This window comes from Nicotiana sylvestris, chromosome 1 (assembly GCF_000393655.2).
Source record: "Nicotiana sylvestris chromosome 1, ASM39365v2, whole genome shotgun sequence".
NCBI classification, from domain to species: Eukaryota; Viridiplantae; Streptophyta; class Magnoliopsida; order Solanales; family Solanaceae; genus Nicotiana; species Nicotiana sylvestris.
The window spans coordinates 1,616,688-1,635,123 of NC_091057.1; positions in this window are offsets into that span (position 1 = coordinate 1,616,688).

The window sequence follows — 18,436 nt, forward strand, 5'->3', positions numbered from 1 at the left end:
AATACAAGGTTAGGTTGCGTACAATAGACCTTTGTGGTTCGGCCCTTCTTTGAACCCCACACATAGCGGGAGCTTAGTGTACTGGGCTGACATTTTCTTTTAATCCCTCGAACTTCACACATAGCTGAAGGTTGAATAGTGACCTACCCTTGACCATTGGATAGATCTTACTCATGTAATTCTTGGACATTGGCACTCGATTTTTCCACTAAAAAGTACTTCAACAAAAAGAAACTTTCTGTGACAAATTCTAGCAGCTTTAAGTCATTATCTCACAAAATACCTTTGACCAAGAAATAAATACATAAAATATTAATGGCTTAATGATGTAATATTCCATTATCTAGCAGTCCCGAATGTGGGGTCAATCATATCATATCACACAATAAGCTGACAATATGTGTTGCTATATTAAAGCCGGTTTGGCCAATTTTTTTTTGGCCAAAAGTGCTTTTTTTTCCCAAAAGTACTTTTGGCAAAAAATTAAGGTGTTTGGCCAAGCTTTTGGAAGGAAAAAAGTGTTTTTAAGGAGAAACAGAAGCAGTCTTGAAAAAGCAGAAAAAAGAACTTCTCTCCAAAAGCATTGTTTTGAAAAGCACTTTTGAGAAAAATACACTTAGAAGCAGTTTTTTAAAGCTTGACCAAACATTAATTGCTGCTCAGAAATACTTTTCAAATTAATTAGCCAAACACAAACTTCTTCTCACCAAAAGTACTTTTGAGAAAAATACTTTTGAAAAAAAATATTTCTTGAAATAAGCTGATTTTTGCAGCTTTGGCCAAACGGGCTATTATAATTGAATACATTATTGAAAGATGTATATATGAGGGGATAGAGAAAAGACTACTCATGACTCATAATGCCTTAGCTAGAGCTTATCTGGCCAACATTTTTTGGTATAATAGGTATGAGACATGTGGCATATGGTTACAAGATATACGTGTAAAGAAAAAATGGTCATACTATATGAAATTGTGTAATTTTGCTTTTCGTTAAACTTTTCTATCTACTATTAACTTCCCCTTAAGAAAAAGTCTCATTTATGTTCTCGACACTAAAACCAACTAACCATAGTAAAAACTTGAAGGATAAATTGAATATTTTCTCTTTAAGTAGATATATATGTGGAATTCGCCGATTTCACCAGTGAGTTACATTAATGATAATAACAAATACGAGACGATTTGCTAATTAACAACACAACGATATAACTAGACCAATAGTACATGAACAAATTTGGACGTTTTATCATTTTAAAATTAAGTTAGAGGTAATAATCATGTATTTGTTTTATTTATACCTAACTTGGTTTGTCGTTTTCAGGCCATAGATAAGCATCAAAATGTCCATTTTATCAATAGTTGTTTCCCTGCCAGCTTCGACCAATTTTAGTTTGAAATGTTCCAAGCATAAAACTTGTATTGTGTTTTTGTTTAAAATATTAGTGTTTAAATTAGCGGGGCGGTCCGACGAATTTTGTGGCCTAAAGTTAAATTTTATGAGGGGCCTTAATTTTTTTTAAAAATAATTATTATTTATTTGAAGTCTATTTTCTTTAGCTTTTCTTAGATACAAATTTGTTAATAATTTTCTTATAATCAATAACTCCTAATAAATATTTCTCAATTGATAATATAGTTAATCCATTTAACCTTTTTGTGACATTGTTGATCTTAGGTAAGTTTGGAAAACTTCATTCCGCTGAAGCAACAATAACACGAGTTATTAACATTATTCCACAAGTAATTTAGACATTTGAAAAAGAATTAAATTTTTTTATTTTATTAAGCGTATCAATTAAACTGATATCTTCTAATTGTACTATTTTTCTTAATACTTTTGTCAACAAATAAATCTAAACTATTAAACACGAATTGATTATTATACTTTAAAGAACATTCAAGATTAAGACAATATTTTTTCAAATTTCAACACCTAGTGATCTTAGTTTTTACTGCCAAATAGAAAACCAAAAATATTTTCATATGCTGCTAATTGTTCAAATCTATTTTGAAGTGAAAAAATAGCCTTGTCTATTATGTATAAAAGTAATTAACTCTAAAGTACTCAAAGATTTTGAGAATTTATTACCAACATTCACATCAATTTGTTACTTCCTATATATCACACGTTTCTTACGAAATTCGGGCTCGATATTCATTTCAAGTGTAATTTCCTTGGTAGAATTCATAGCAGTTGCAAATCCTTCTTATCTATTTTTGTTAAAGAAAGAAATTAAATTTTTTTCACTTTATATAACATAGTTTATTAGGTGTAACAAAAAATAGAACCCCAAAAAATATGGGGCCTAAAACGGTTGTTTTACTTACTTTATGGAATGGCCGCCCCTGTAAATCAGTAAGCCTGTAACTATGAGAAGAATTGTTTTTTGCTTTTAATACTTAATATGGAAGGAGGAAAAACTCATTACAGTTTTAATAAAAAAAAGTCATATAAAATTTTGATGGAATCTCACTATAAAATGTCAGGAAAAAATGCATGCATACCATGTGTTGTTGTTAACTAAACTATATAACGTCAAGATAATAAAAATATGCAATATATTTAACTAATTAACTACACAAAGGAATTTAATATCGAGTATATTATATTTAAAACAATTAAATTGTCGTCTATATTATATTGCCATTTCATAGTATGACCAGCTGTAAGAATGTTTGTCAATCAATACAACTCAACATTAATTATCCTTTCACTATCCAAGTTTTCATTTTCGATTCTTATATATCTACAACAATCTCTAGAATTAGTCAATTATTTCTTTGGTTAGCTAGCTTATTACACCTACCAATAGTCCTTTTACCCCTTCTAAGTTTTTTTTTCTTTTTCTTTTTTATTTTAGGTCCAAGATATAGGGGAAATGTAATGGAAATATTTTTGTTAAGACTATATCATTAGTAGAACTGCAACCTTTTAAGACATTCATATTAATTTTAATTTGCATACACTTCGACTAATTCATATTACTATTTTCCTCTCGTATATGTCACTCTGTTCATAAAACTTAGACAGAAGAAACTCAGGAAGAAATTACCTATAGCGATTTTTATCTCTACCGACAATTTGTCCTTTTTAGTTGTCTTTCTTTTAATTTTCTTTCAAGTGTAATCAGGGACAGCTCTAGAGCATGAAGAGCGGAGAACCCAATACTTTTTGTTCATATTTTGTATATATACTAAGAAATTCATTAAACATCTATAAATATTATATTGTGAAATCATAAACTATTGTACATTAATTTAAGATCGTTGTAGAAACTCGTTAACTTTAAATTCCGAATTCGCCTATTTGTGAAGAGTAAGGAGGTAATTGACCATTTGATGTAAATCTTTTTTATATAACGATAGTTATTATTATGTGATGCTTTGTGAGTTCGAGTCTCCCCAAGAGTAAGGTGGGAAATTCTTGGAGAAAAGAAAGTTGGGGGTCTATTTGAAAACATCCTCTTTACTCCAGAATAGGGGTAAGATCTGCGTACACGCTACCCTCCCCAGACCCCAATAAATTGAATTATACTGGGTTGTTGTTCTCCCCAAACCCCACTAAGTGAGATTATACTGGTTGTTGTTCTTGTTGTCACTAGATGTGAAAAGAGAGACATGAGGAGAGAAAACAAGTACTCACTTGATAAGTAATTGGGGATCATTGATGTTATAAAATAAAGACTGTAAAGTAAAGACAAGTATAGAGAGAAACTGTTATATTATTCGAATTCAATCTAATGTACATAATGAACTGAAATCTCTTCTATTTATAGAAGAAAGGAAGTTGTTGTGTAAGCTGCTACTATATCAGATATGGATAATCTTCTACTGAGAGCAATGTTTATCCATAACGGAGTACTGAAAGGATAAGCTTATTATACCCGATATGGATAATCTTCTACGGGGGGTAATGTTTATCCATAACTGGGTACTGAAAAGATAAACTTATTATACCCGGTATGAATAATCTTCTACAGGGGGTAATGTTTATCCATAACTGGGTACTGCTAATACCCGGTATGGATAATCTTCTACCGGGGGTAATATTTATCCATAACTGGGTACGAAAAGGATAAGCTTATTATACCTGGTATGGATAATCTTCTACCGGGGGTAATATTTATCCATAACCGGGTACCGAAGTGATAAGCTTCTTCAGGAAGTTTATTTCCAATAGAGTACTAAATAGATAAACATATTTACGGTGGAGTCCCATATGGATAAGCTTCTTCAGAAAGCTTATTTACAACGGAGTACTAAATGAACATCCATAATATAATATATTTATAACTCCCCCTTGGATGTTCATTAAAAGATAATGTGCCTCATTAAAACCTTACTAGGAAAAGCCACGTGAGAAAAAATCCCAGTGAAGGAAAAAGAGTACACATATTTAGTAAGACGCATTGCTAGGTGCCTCATTAAAAACCTTATAAGGAAAACCCCATGGGAAAAAACCTTAGTAAGGGAAAAAGAGTGCATCGCGTATTTTACTCCCCCTGATGAAAACCTTGTTTCAAATATTTGAGTCTCCGCATTCCAATCTTGTATACCATCTTCTCAAAAGTTGAAGTTGGCAAAGATTTAGTGAATAAATCTGCTGGATTATCACTTGAACGGATTTGTTGCACATCAATGTCACCACTTTTCTGAAGATCGTGTGTGTAGAATAATTTTGGTGAAATGTGCTTCGTTCTATCTCCTTTTATAAATCCTCCCTTCAATTGGGCTATGCATGCAGCATTGTCTTCGTATAAAATTGTGGGTCTTTTCTCACATTCCAAACCACATTTTTCTCGAATAAAATGAATTATTGATCTCAACCATACGCATTCCCTACTTGCTTCATGAATAGCTATTATCTCAGCGTGATTTGAAGAAGTAGCAACAATAGATTGCTTTGTGGAGCGCCATGATATGATAGTACCTCCATATGTAAATACGTAGCCGGTTTGAGATCGAGCTTTATGGGAATCAGATAAATAACCTGCATCTGCATAACTAACAAGGCCTGCACTATCTTTGTTAGCATAAAACAAACTCATATCAAGAGTTCCCTTTAAATATCGCAATATATGTTTAATCCCGTTCCAATGTCTCCATGTAGGAGAAGAACTATATCTTGCTAGTAAATTAACAGAAAATGTTATGTCAGGCCTTGTAGCATTAGCAAGATACATTAGTGCACCAATTGCACTGAGATAGGGTATTTCGGGACCAAGGAGTTCCTCGTCCTTTTTTGGAGGTCGGAACAAATCCTTATTCACTTCAAGTGATCGAACAACCATTGGTGTACTCAATGGGTGCGCTTTGTCCATGGAAAAGCGCTTTAAGACCCTTTATGTATAGGCAGATTGATGGATAAAGATCTCATCTGCTAAATGTTCAATTTGCAGACCAAGACAAAGTTTTGTCTTTCCAAGATCTTTCATCTCAAATTCTTTCTTAAGATATTCAATTGCCTTTTGGAGCTCTTCTGGAGTTCCAACAAGATTTATGTCATCAACATAAACAGCAAGTATAACAAATTCTGATGCCATTTTCTTTATAAAAATACATGGACAAATAACATCATTTATGTAACCTTCTTTCAGCAAATATTCACTAAGGCGATTATACCACATGCGCCCAGATTGCTTTAAACCGTACAAAGATCTTTGTAATCTGATTGAATACATTTCCTGAGATTTTGCTTCAGGCATTTTAAATCCTTCAGGGATTTTCATATAAATTTCATTATCAAGTGAACCGTACAGATAAGCTGTAACTACATCCATTAGATGTATTTCAAGCTTTTCATGTAGTGCTAAACTGATGAGATATCGAAATGTTATGGCATCCATAACAGGTGAATATGTTTCATCAAAATCGACTCCAGGTCGTTGTGAGAATCCTTGTGCAACAAGGCGAGCTTTGTATCTTTCAACTTCATTTTTATCATTCCTTTTTCGCACAAAAACCCATTTATGACCAACTGGTTTTATACCAGCAGGTGTTTGGACTACTGGTCCAAAGACCTCTCTTTTAGCAAGTGACTTCAATTCCGATTGAATTGCCTCTTGCCATTTTGGCCAATCAGATCTTTGTCGACATTCTTCGACAGATCGAGGTTCAAGATCCTCACTATCTTGCATAATATTAAGTGCAACATTATATGCAAAAATATTATCCACCACTATTTCAGATCGATTTAAATTAATCCCATCACCGATCGAACTTATTAAAAGTTCCTCACTCACATGAGCTTCGGGTTCATTGATTTCTTCAGGAATCTCAGAACTAATCAGATTTTGGGTCTCTTCAAGAGATCCCTTCATAGTATCGTTTTGATCATTTGTCGATTTTCGTTTTCGAGGATTTCGATCCTTAGAACCCAAAGGCCTACCACGCTTCAGGCGTGCTTTAGGTTCACTAGATCTCATGCTAGTAGATGGTCCTACTGGGACATCAATTTGGATAGGCACATTCTCTGCTGGGATATGTGACTTAATTATCCTTTTCAAATCAGTAAATGCGTCTGGCATTTGATTTGCTATATTCTGTAAATGGATGATCTTCTGGACCTCCTGATTACATATAGGGGTACGAGGATCAAAGTGAGATAACGATGAAATTTTCCACACAATTTCTCTTTTGATTTCCTTTTTCTCTCCCCCTAATTGTGGAAAATTTGTTTCATCAAACCGACAATCTGCAAATCGAGCAGTAAATAAATCTTCTGTCAATGGTTCAAGATAGCGAATAATAGAGGGTGATTCAAACCCAACATATATTCCTATCCTTCTTTGTGGTCCCATCTTACTACGTTATGGTGGTGCTACTGGCACATATACAGCACATCCGAAAATTCGTAGATGGGCAATATTTAGTTCATGACCAAAAACTAATTGTGACGGAGAATATTTATTATAATGTGTCGGTCTGAGATGGATAAGTGATACTGCATGCAAGATAGCATGGCCCCAAGCAGTAGTGGGCAATTTTATTTTCATAAGTAGTGGTCTTGCTATCAATTGCAGGCGTTTAATAAATGACTCTGCAAGGCCATTTTGAGTATGAACATAAGATACAGGATGTTCAACTTTTATCCCAACGGATAGACAATAATCATCAAAAGCTTGAGATGAGAATTCTCCAGCATTATCAAGGCGAATAGCCTTTATAGGATAATCTGGGAATTGTGCCCTTAATCGAATTATTTGGGCTAATAGCTTTGCAAACGCCAGGTTGCGAGATGATAGTAGGCACACATGAGACCATCTTGAAGATGCATCTATTAGGACCATAAAATATCTAAACAACCCACTTGGTGGGTGAATAGGTCCACATATATCCCCATGTATACGCTCTAAAAAGGCAGGGGATTCAATACCAACCTTCATTGGTGATGGTCTAGTGATCATTTTTCCTTGATAACAAGTGTAAGCACATGATTTTTGACCCTCCCCGAGAATTTTCACATTTTTAGTGTGAATATGTGAAATTGGGTCTAGTATAGCTATTTTAACTATTTTTACTTTATTTCATTGCAAAAAGAAAAATTACAAAAAAAAAGTATATATATAAATTTTAGTTTATGTATCCCTCATAAACTTGAAAAAAATCAAAAATTGCACTTTATTTTGGTACTTTATATAAATTCGAAAATTAACAAAAAATATATATATAATTCTATTAATGTTTTGAAGTCATTTTAATACAAAAATATTATTTCATATTTTTGTCTTTATTAAAAAAAAACGAAAATTACAAAAAATAGTTTTATTAATATGTTATAGTTATTTTAACTTTGAAAAATACAAAAAATATTACTTCATATTTTATCTTAATATTTACGAAAATTACAAAAAATGGTTTTATTAATATTTTATAGTCATTTTAACTTTGAAAAAATACAAAAATAGTACTTCATATTTTATCTTAATATTTACGAAAATTACAAAAAAATAGTTTTATTAATATTTTTGTAGCTATTTTAAAATCTTGAAAAATATTTAAAAATATATAGTTTTGTTTAAATACTAGTCTTATTTTTGGTAGTTATTTTGCTTACATAGGACTAGTTAAGCAACGTGTTCCTATTTCTCGGGTCCGGGCAAAAGAATAATATTCGGGTTCAAACTACCCGGTTTTAGGCCTAATTTTCGGACCTAGCCCATAATAAACCGTGTCCAGGACACGTGGGGAACCCCACCACGCGTGGGGGACATATGCCTTGAACCCCACCACGCGTGGGCTCATTTTTCGGGGCAAACCATGTCAAATACACGGACTACACATTTGACAAAGGGGGGACTTTTGAAAAAAAAAAAAAAAAAAAAAAAAAAAAAAAAAAAAAGAAAACAGCTACTGTTGACGCTTCTTCTTCATAAAAGAAGAAGAAGCAAAAACCTAAAAAAGGAAAAAAAAAAAAACGAAAGGAGCCCCCCTCCATCAACAAACAGCCCCCCCAGCACCGACAACCTCCTCCTCCTGTCCAAACAACCAACCTCCTCCTACTGTCCAAACAGACCATCGCTCTTCAACCCACGACGACCCTCCTCCTCCTCGCAACGTCCAAACACCTACTGTAAACGACCTTACTGACCGGACTTTCCCCCCGAGCACCGGACCAACATAACCAACGACCAAACACCACCCCATCACCACCGTCCGACACCACCAACGAACACACCCAAACGACTCCGACCAAAACCACCATTGACGCCTCAAAACCACTTCCAAAACCTACCCAGCTGACCCCCCGTCACTGTCACCCCAGCACCACGACCAACGTCAACAACCCACCCCGTCGCAGCCCCAGTCCCTTCGACCACCAAACACCGGCAACCACCCCTCCTCCTCCTAGCTCTAACGAACCAGTCCGCCATTTTCAGTCCGACGAGCAGCTATCGCTGCATGCCAGGCAGTCGTAGCTGCGTTTCCGAGCAGCGGTGGGTTGCTGCGATCTTGCTTGGCCGAGTTTTCTGTTTTTCCGTCGAGGTCGACTTTGGTTCGTCGAGGCGCTGTCCGAGGTTCCGTCGTTGTTCTTCATTTAGAGAGGTCCGGCTTGAGTTCCGTCGGAATCGTGTTTGTCGTCCTAAGTTGGCCGAGGTTCAAAGGTTAGTAAACCTCGAGCATTAAATAAGGAAATGTTATGTCAAAAGTTCAAAAAATGCAATATAGAAATTGGTATGATAATTTTCTGCTTATGTTTTCATCGTATGCATTTTTGCTCATTTTGCGTTATGTGATTCTTGTTTATTTGATGTCATTTAATTAAGTTTGACTAGTTGTTCTATGACACAAGTTTGCCGTTAATTTGTTCGTCCATTCCTTCGCTTAGTTCATCCAAAAAAAAAATTTATTATTAGTACATGTTATTACTACTCCCGAAATACTCATTCGCTAAAAATCTTTTATTAAACTTCTAACAAGTTATGAGATTTTAGTTGTAAAGAAGTTATAAGGTTTAGTATGGTTAAAAGCGTAAAAATGGCATCCCTTTAAAATATATAAAAAAATAATAATAAATAAATAAATAAATAAAATAATAAGAATGAGATGAGCCTCGCCGAATAAAAATACAAATTGCGGGGCCCTCAGTAAATACTTGTTTAAAATTACTTAGAATTCGGGAGGGTCGTTTAGCGAATTTCACGGCCTCCGCAAAATAATAACGCGATAGTCTCTTTAGGCGCGCGTTTAATAATTTACTTTCTTAAACTCGGGTGCGCATTTCATGCGACCCAAATCCAAATCTCAAAACATCAAATAAAATGCGTTCCGGATTGTGGGTGCATTTCATGTGACGCAGTCCAAAGACGTGTTTTAAGCGATGTTCACATTCTTGTAAAAACAATAATAATAAAGCGGTTAAAAGTTAAAATTTGCACATAAGTTCATATTGTATTAAAAATCAGATAAATAAGCCAAATATAACAGTTGAGCGACCGTGCTAGAACCACGGAACTCGGGAATGCCTAACACCTTCTCTCGGGTTAACAGAATTCCTTATCTAGATTTCTGGTACGCAGACTGTAATATAGAGTCATTATTTTCCTCGATTCGGGATAAAAATTGGTGACTTGGGACACCCTAAATCTCCCAAGTGGCGACTCTGAAATAAATAAGCATATCCCGTTTCGATTGTCCTTTAATTGGAAAAAACTCCCTCTGCGCCCCCCGGGCGTGGAAAAAGGAGGTGTGACAGCTCTGGCGACTCCGCTGGGGGACTACGACCCAGAACCACTGGTTCAGGGTTAGAAATTCGAGCTTAGATAAATTGTTATATTTGGCTTTATCTGATTTTTACATGTTTGAGCCTAATGTGCTAAATGTTGCTTTTACCGCTTTGATATTATGTGAACTGTATATAAATTGTGCCGAAACCCATCTTCTCTCTGAGTCTTCTGAATCATGAAGAAGGGTGTACTTCGTACGACTTCTTTTCTGTATAGTGTCCAATCCCAATTTAGAACGAGGTTCGGACAAGTTGCTAAGCCGGTGAAGCTTCTGTATTCCCGGTACGCTGCCCCCCCTCGGCTCGAGCTGTCCGCTCGGGTAAGCCAGGTCTAGAACAAACACCCAGGTTCTGAACTTAGTATAACAAAGCCACATGCCGGATCCCTAGTAGGAACGTTTATTTGCATCATGTGCATTTGACTTAGGGGACTCAACACAGGGGTTGGGTCCGTCTAGGACAAGCAACCTGAAAATAATAGACCATCTTATGGCATCCTATGTGCTACATGTTGTATTCAGTCAAGGGCGAATGGGTCATTTGGTCATTTCCAGCATGATGTTATTTTAATCAAAGCATGGGGAACATTTGCGGAATCCAAGAAGCCTTGGAATTCCCTATGTCCCCCACGCTTGCTTTTTGGGAAAACACATGGGGAACATTTGTGGAATCCAAGAAGTCTTGGAATTCCCATATGTCCCCCACGCTTCATATGTTGGGAAAAGCGCATGGGGAGCATTTGCGGAATCCAACAAGTCTTGGAAATAATTATGTCTCCCATGCCACATTTTTGAAAGAAATAATAAATATAAAAAATAAAATTACAAATAAAACAAAGCATGAAAATTCAAAAAGATTTTGTATGTTTTCATTATTTTCCACAGATTAAAAAAAACATCGTGGAAAAGAGGAGAAAAAATGACAGTGTAGAGATGTAACTACTTAGAGAAAAATCAATGTCCGAGTAGTATCGAAACTCTGCTGAAATTTTGAGAAAATGAAAAATGTCTTGTTAGTTTGTTATATTAAAAGCAAAGGAAAAACAAAAATCATCATTGTTCTGTCTTGTTTTTAAAAATATAGAAAAGAAAATAGTTTGTTTAGCCGTAAAAATGAAAAAAAAGGTTTTGTTTTTAAATGGGTTTTTTATTTATTTATCTGTTTATGAAAATGTCAAAATAAAAATAAAAATAATAAAATAAAAAGAGTTGGGCGTTGAAAGTAGTTTTATTATTTGTTGCAAATATATATATATATATATATATATATATATATATATATATATATATATATATATATATATATATATATATATAAAATCCAAAAAGTTTTTCTTTATTTCCAAAATATGTATATATATCTTTATCTGTTGCAAGAACATTTGTCTTACCAAGAGTTTTTAGAATCCCAATTTTCAAAACAAATAATCCAAAAATATTTTCCATTATTTACTTCTTTAGAAAGTCTTTCTAGTTGTTTATTTAAAAAATAAAATAGAAAAATAAAAAAATATTTTGATTCTTCTTTTAAAAATTGAAAAGAAAATTCAAAATTCAAAAAAAATATTTTAGAAGCATTTCTTATATTAAAGGTAAAATTCCGAAAAATATTTTCTTCTTTTCTTTAGAATAAAAAAAAACGAAAATTCAAAAAATATTAGTCTTTCTTTTAAAAAAGAAAATCAATCAAAAAATAATATTTCCTTGCTTCTTTTAAAGTAGTTCTTTTAAACGAAAATTCAAAAAAAGGTTAGTTCATCTTCTTATTATTATTTGCCTACTTATTCTTATCGGACCGAACTACGCGGGTTTGATTCTCACCGGGTGTGAGATACGTAGGCAACCCTCATCGGGTCCAACCCCACCTTCTCAAAAAAGAAGGAATGTTTTATGTTTTTCGTTAATTTGTTTGTTTGTTATGAATGAAAAATAATAGTCTATTTGATTGTTGTGGAAAAAATAACAAAAACAAAAAATATAGAAAATGGAAAAGGGTCCTCTCAAAAATAGTTTATTCACCCGAACTACGCGGGTTTGATTCTCACCGGATGTGAGATACGTAGGCAACCCTCATCGGGTCCAACCCCACCTTTGCTAAAATAGCCAAAAAAAAAAAAAATAATAATAAAAGAATAACATGTCAAATTTTAATTTTGTCATAAAGAAGTCGGGTGACGTTGTTTTATCAAGACATAGCCGAATGTTCCCGAGAGGGACGCCGGAAGGCTGACTTTGCATAAACAGCCACCTTTGGGTCATATTTAAGATTTGGTCCAGTTGACCCACACAGCCTTAAAAATCTTCGTCCCCGAGACGTTGAAAGGCCGTGTTCGCAATATTGACTTTTCTAATTTTGAAAAACGATAAAAAGAGTTATAAATAAGTCAGGTGATGTTGTTTTGTCATAAATAGCCGAATGTTCCCAAAAGGGACGCCGGAAGGCTGACTTTGCATAAACAGCCACCTTTGGGTCATGTTTAGGATTTCGGTCCAGTTGACCCACACAGCCTTAAAAAGCTTCGTCCCCGAGACGTCGAAAGGCCGTGTTTGCAATACAAGGTTTTTATCATAATTTGAAAAAAAACAAAGAGTCAACGGTCGGGTGAATGCCGTTTGGATGTTTAGTCAAAAAAATATGAAAAAAATAAAATAAGCCGAGCCAGTTTCGGCCGCGTCTTAAACCGTTCTTGCCGAAATAGCCTTAGAGTATCTTTCAGTTGTCGAAAGGTTATTTTCGTAAAAGAATGGACAAGTTTGTAAAAGAATGGACAAGTTTGAAATTTGGAAGGGGCCACATTTGCAAAAAATAACCATTTGGTTGCATTTGTCGAACAGAGAAAGGGAGCTGGAATTTTGTTTTTTGAGTTTTTAAATCTTTTGATTAAAATAGGCGGGTTGTTTGATTTTCAAGTTGGTAGGTCATCTTTAAACCTATGAAACCCAGTTTGTTTTAATATGAAAAGTGAAAAGAAAAAATGTTCATTATTTTTTATCTTTTATTGGTCCGAACTACGCAAGGTCTGATTCATGCAGGGACATGATACGTAGGCAATCTCCATAAGATTCGACCACCACTAAAATAAAAAATAAAAAAATATATAATAATAAATAAATAAAAGAGAGTGTGGAAGATTTTTAGGGGGCACAATTGTCTAACTGCTTAGGTACATTGTATCTCTGATATATGATTGTCTGTCCAATGCCCTAACACTAACGTGATGACTTCCCTTTGATGTGTCCATATAAAGAGAGTGGTTGGTTGTGGTAACTCCTCCTTGCAAAGCAAAATCAAAGGACAATGGCTCAGAACCGCAGAACCGAGTGGGTCAGTACTGATGACCGACAACAATTGGTCGAACTGAACAACGGGTTGGTAGAAGAAGTGAAAATGCTGAGACAGCATGTGGCAGACATGTATCAGGCATGGATAACAGGAAAAGCACCACCCCCTCCACCGCCAAGTCTCTTGAACTCGGTCAATTCCCAAGCACCCAACACCATAATGGAAGATCCCCCATACTCTCCATCCCAACCCACTTATGGCAGCCTTCCCAGCTACCCGAGTAGCTCCATCGCTCCCCAATGCTTCTCCGCTCCCCAACACCACTTCTTTCCCCGCCATACTTCACTTTCCAGGCACCCGGCTCCACAAAATGCCTACCCACCTACACAAGCCTACCAAAAGCCACCTGGATCAGGTTTCCGGCCCTGTCAACATGCAAGAATGAAGAGGTTGCTGAAACGAGGAAATGCTCTCGCCCCCATCGGGTTATCTTATGCCAGTCTGTTTGAAAGGCTAAGGCATGCTGGTTCGATTGAGCCACTCCCCGCATGTACTATAAATCCGCTTGCAAGGAGCTTTGATCCGGCAGCACGATGCGCCTACCACTCCAATGTCATAGGGCACAACATTGAGAGCTGTCATAGCTGGAGAAAGGAAGTAGAGAAAATGATCCGAGAAGGGCGGGTTGCAATTAATAACAGTGACATGGGGCACTCGAACCTCCTCGAGAATTCTCCGACGGAGGTTGATGAGGTTGAAGCTGGTAATGGTCTCGGCAGTATTGATGCAAAGCTCAGTGGCTAAAATGCCAATTCTGATAAAGTGGGAGGACGTTTTTGTTCCTGGGTCAGCAAGAGAGAAGCTTGTGGTGGCTCATTTTGTTGTCATTTCTGTTGTTCGGATTATTAGGGTGATGAGTCGGATGATGTCTTGTCCAGTTGGTTTTTAGGATTTTGTTCTGGATTGTTTTGTTTGTTTTGTTATTTAAACCATTTCACCGGTAGTCTAATACCAAGTCCGGTCTTTTATTATTTCCAGTCATCTTTTTGTTTAGTCCTTTTACCATCTTTTGTTCGATGCCGATTCTAGGGACATAACATGCGCACCCAGTTTGGGCCTAATCTTAAAAGTTAATCCAAACCCTGGAGAGGTGATCAGAATAGTTAAAGGAAAATAAGAACGGTTGAGATCATACAGAGCTCGAGTCATGTGGAACTGGGGCAAGTTAAACGCAAAGAAATCCATTAAAGAAAGATTCGCCTAAATTGGCATGAGGGTCGTTCACAATAATGAGAATGAGAGTGGCGCCCAACGGTGTCTTAGAAGTGACAAATGAACAAACAGAGGTTAAATATAATTGTCAAGTCCGGCACCATCGGAAAAGACTATAAATCTATTGTTTAATTGTGTTGTTTGCACTTGGCATGTGTTGAAGACTGGAATGACGAAGGCATTTTGTTCTACTATCCAAACACTTTATCCTTCGTTAACCCCTTTGGAGCCTTATTTATTTTCTTTCGTACCCCTCGTTCGGAATTAGTAGCAACGAATAAAATTCGCAAGCATGGTGGGTAAGAGAAAAGAAAGAAAAGAAAACAACAAAATGGGAAAAGAAGAATGAAAGAAAAAGAGAGAAAAAAACGACAATACAGAATGAGAAAAGAAAAAGAGAAAAGAAAAATGATAACAAAAAGCAAAAAAGGGAAAGTCAAATGAAAAGAGGAATTGGGAACTACGTTTGACCTGATTCCTCAAAGAGGATACGTAGGCGCTTCACGGCTCGGTCATAGTTTTGAAAAATGAAAAAAAAAACAATTAAAATATCCCCAAGCAGGAAACTGGGGCAAAAGTTGCGTTTGATGTAAATAAATCTAATTCCGAAGGTTGTAACTAATAACCCAAAATCGATGCATTTTTGAGCCTTTAATACCCTTTCTTTCTAGCCCTATCCAAAAAACCACATTACGGTCCAAAGAAAGACCTTCTGATCAGTCTTTAAAAGATGCCAAGTCAGACAAATGAAGAGTCTTACCGGCGAACATAACATTCTGTTCCACAGCAGAAAGGACTCTAATCTCCAGCAGAAAGAGTCGTACCGGCGACACTCCAAATCCCCAGCTGGAAAGTGATACAAATGAGAGAGTCTTATCGGTGAAAACCTTCACAGGCACCATAAGGCGATGAAAAGCTGAGAGAAAACCAAAATGAGAGAGACTTGATAGTGAAAACCCTTCGGGCACTACAAGTCGAATAAGATTGAGAATCAGAGGGGGAATCGCCAATGGAAGATCTTAAAAGATGATTGACGGCAGAGGATAGGCCACATACGCATGTCATGGCCATTAGAGTCAGTATCTGCATTTGATAGGGTTTTATTTATAGTTTCTTTTGTAAAAGAGTCATCGTTTCCTTTGTCTTTTATTTTGTTTCTGTTATCTTTCTCCTTTCATAAAAAATTTCCCCAATAGAGTCTGTCCGGTCAGAACAAGTATGAAATGACTTCAAAATATGCCATCATCTTTCCAAGATGAGATCTGACTAGTATATCCAAATGGTATAGTCAGCAAGGAACAAGCGCGAGGCCAGTGTCAAGAGATATCCCCAGCAAAGGGAATTGACAGAAAGATTGACGAGCGTCAAGAGAGATATCCTTGCCAAAACCAAGGTTATAAACCTCTTATAAACCTCAAAGGTCAAGGCCCATGAACAGAGCAAGGAGAGCAGTGAGCATGATTGGGCGAAATCCATACTAGACTAAGGTCGGGAAAATGCCAGTTTCCGAGCTATGCCACAAAAGAAGAGGGATATCCCCAGCAGGAAGGGATTATCCCCAGCACACGATATCATCCCCAACAAGTTGTGGAGCACAGAGAAAGGCAGGAGAAAGGGAAAGCCATCCCAGTAGGAGTATCACAGCCAACCACCATGTTTTAAACTAACAAATTTTGTTTGATTTGAAACAGGTAAAGGAAATGGCATTGATGCCAGAACTGCGTGCCACAAGGGATATTATCAAACTGGGGCAGAAAATTTTCCTTCCATTTAGAAAATTTTCTGGAAGTCGGGTACCCCCAGCTGATAACATTTACCCCCCAACAGGTAAGTAAATCAAGGGAGGTAGTCTTTGAAGGAAGAAGCTATGCAAAAACAAAACAAAAACAAAAAAAAAAGGAATAAAAAAAAAAGAGAAAAGAGAATAATAATAAAAATGGGGAAGGTAGAAAAGGAAAATTCATCCCAACCCCCAGCAAGTATTCAAGGTGAGACATTTTCAAATCTGAAGGATATGTTGGGTTCATCCGCCCTCAAATAGGATATGTTTGGGTTCATCCGCCCTCGAATAGGATATTTTTGGGTTCATCCGCCCTCAAATAGGATATGTTGGGTTCATCCGCCCTCAAATAGGATATGTCGGGTTCATCCGCCCTCAAATAGGATCTGTCGGGTTAATCCGCCCTCAAATAGGATCTGTCGGGTTCATCCGCCCTCAAATAGGATCTGTTGGGTTCATCCACCCTCAAATAGGATCTGTTGGGTTAATCCGCCCTCAAATAGGATCTGTCGGGTTAATCCGCCCTCAAATAGGATCTGTCGGGTTCATCCGCCCTCAAATAGGATCTGTCGGGTTCATCCACCCTCAAATAGGATCTGTTGGGTTAATCCGCCCTCAAATAGGATCTGTCGGGTTAATCCGCCCTCAAATAGGATCTGTCGGGTTCATCCGCCCTCAAATAGGATCTGTCGGGTTAATCCGCCCTCAAATAGGATCTGTCGGGTTAATCCGCCCTCAAATAGGATCTGTCGGGTTAATCCGCCCTCAAATAGGATCTGTCGGGTTCATCCGCCCTCAAATAGGATCTGTCGGGTTAATCCGCCCTCAAATAGGATCTGTCGGGTTAATCCGCCCTCAAATAGGATCTGTCGGGTTAATCCGCCCTCAAATAGGATCTGTTGGGTTCATCCGCCCTCAAATAGGATCTGTCGGGTTAATCCGCCCTCAAATAGGATCTGTCGGGTTAATCCGCCCTCAAATAGGATATGTCGGGTTCATCCGCCCTCAAATAGGATATGTTGGGTTCATCCGCCCTCAAATAGGATATGTTGGGTTAATCCGCCCTCAAATAGGATCTGTCGGGTTAATCCGCCCTCAAATAGGATCTGTCGGGTTCATCCGCCCTCAAATAGGATCTGTTGGGTTCATCCGCCCTCAAATAGGATCTGTTGGGTTCATCCGCCCTCAAATAGGATCTGTCGGGTTAATCCGCCCTCAAATAGGATCTGTCGGGTTCATCCGCCCTCAAATAGGATCTGTCGGGTTCATCCGCCCTCAAATAGGATCTGTTGGGTTCATCCGCCCTCAAATAGGATATGTTGGGTTCATCCGCCCTCAAATAGGATATGTTGGTTTCAGTCTTTACTTTTAAGTGTTGAAATTGGGAGCCCGCCCAGATAACAGAGGCATAAATTCAGTCTTTTTATTTTCAAGTGTCGAAGTTGGGAGCCCGCCCAGATAATAGAGGCATACATTCAGTCTTTTATTTTAAGTGTTGAAATTGGGAGCCCGCCCAGATAACAGAGGCATACATTCAGTCTTTAATTTCAAGTGTTGAAATTGGGAGCCCGCCCAGATAATAGAGGCATACATTCCACGTCTTACCCATAGGAGATGCATTTCCTCCTAAGTTTTAGTTTTCACCATAGGAGACGCACTTCCTAAAGTTCAGTTTCACCATAGGAGACGCACTTCCTAAAGCAAGTTTCACCAATAGGAGACGCACTTCCTAAGTTTCAGTTTTACCAATAGGAGACGCACTTCCTAAGTCAGTTTCACCATAGGAGACGCACTTCCTAAAGTTCAGTTTCACCATAGGAGACGCACTTCCTAAAGTTCAGTTTCACCATAGGAGACGCACTTCCTAAAGTTTA